This window comes from Glycine max, chromosome 18 (genome assembly GCF_000004515.6).
Source record: "Glycine max cultivar Williams 82 chromosome 18, Glycine_max_v4.0, whole genome shotgun sequence".
Classification (NCBI taxonomy): Eukaryota; Viridiplantae; Streptophyta; class Magnoliopsida; order Fabales; family Fabaceae; genus Glycine; species Glycine max.
In genome coordinates this window covers 38320906-38322181 of record NC_038254.2, presented here as the reverse complement: position 1 = coordinate 38322181, position 1276 = coordinate 38320906, and positions in this window count along the sequence as shown.

The following is a 1276-nucleotide window of genomic DNA, read 5'->3' as shown; positions in this document are numbered from 1 at the left end:
TTTTTTTCGGAGCCCCATGAATTCATTGCCTAGCACTGTTCATGCATCCTCCACCATCGAGTTTGGAGCCTCGCGAAGTTATTGCGTAGCGCTGTTCGCCAATTCTCCATTATCCACTTTTTTCGGAGCCCCATGAATTTATAGCATAGCGCTGTTCATGTGTCCTCCACCTTCGAGTTTGGAGCCCCGCGAAGTTATTGCGTAGCGCTGTTCGCCAATTCTCCATTATCCACTTTTTTTGGGAGCCCCAGGAATTCATGGCCAAGCACGGTTCATGCTTCTTCCCCCATGGATTCGGGAGCCCCGGGAAGTTATGGGGAAGCGTTGTTCGCCAATTCTCCTTTTTCCATTTTTTTCGGAGCCCCATGAATTCATTGCCTAGCACAGTTCATGCGTCCTCCACCATCGAGTCTGGAGCCCCGCGAAGTTATTGCGTAGCGCTGTTCGCCAATTCTCCATTCTCCATTTTTTTTCGGAGCCCCATGAATTCATTGCCTAGCACTGTTCATGCATCCTCCACCATCGAGTTTGGAGCCTCGCGAAGTTATTGCGTAGCGCTGTTCGCCAATTCTCCATTATCAACTTTTTTCAGAGCCCTATGAATTTATAGCATAGCGCTGTTCATCTGTCCTCCACCTTTGAGTCTGGAGCCCCGCGAAGTTATTGCGTAGCGCTGTTCGCCAATTCTCCATTCTCCACTTTTTTCGGAACCCCATGAATTTATTGGCTAACGGTTTTCATGGGTCCTCCACCTTCCAATCTGGGGCCCCGCGAAATTATTGGGTAACACTGGTCACCCATTTTCCATTCTCCACTTTTTTCGGAGACCCATGAATTTATTGCCTAGCGCTTTTCATGCATCCTCCACCATCGAGTCTGGAGTCCCGTGAAGTTATTGCGTAGCGCTGTTCGGCAATTCTCCATTCTCCACTTTTTTCGGAGACCCCATGAATTTATTGCCTAGTGTTGTTCATGTGTCCTCCCCCATCGATTCTTGAGACCCGCGAAGTTATTGCGTAGCGCTGTTCGCCAATTCTCCATTATCCACTTTTTTTCGGAACCCCTTGAATTTATTGCATAGCGCTGTTCATGTGTCCTCCACCTTCGAGTCTGGAGGCCCAGCGAAAGTTATTGCGCAGCGCTGTTCGCCAATTCTCCATTCTCCACATTTTATTCGGAGCACCATGAGATTCATTGCCTAGCGCTTTTCATGCATCCTTCACCCATCGAGTCTAGGAGCCCCGCGAAGTTATTGCATAGCGCTGGTTCGCCAATT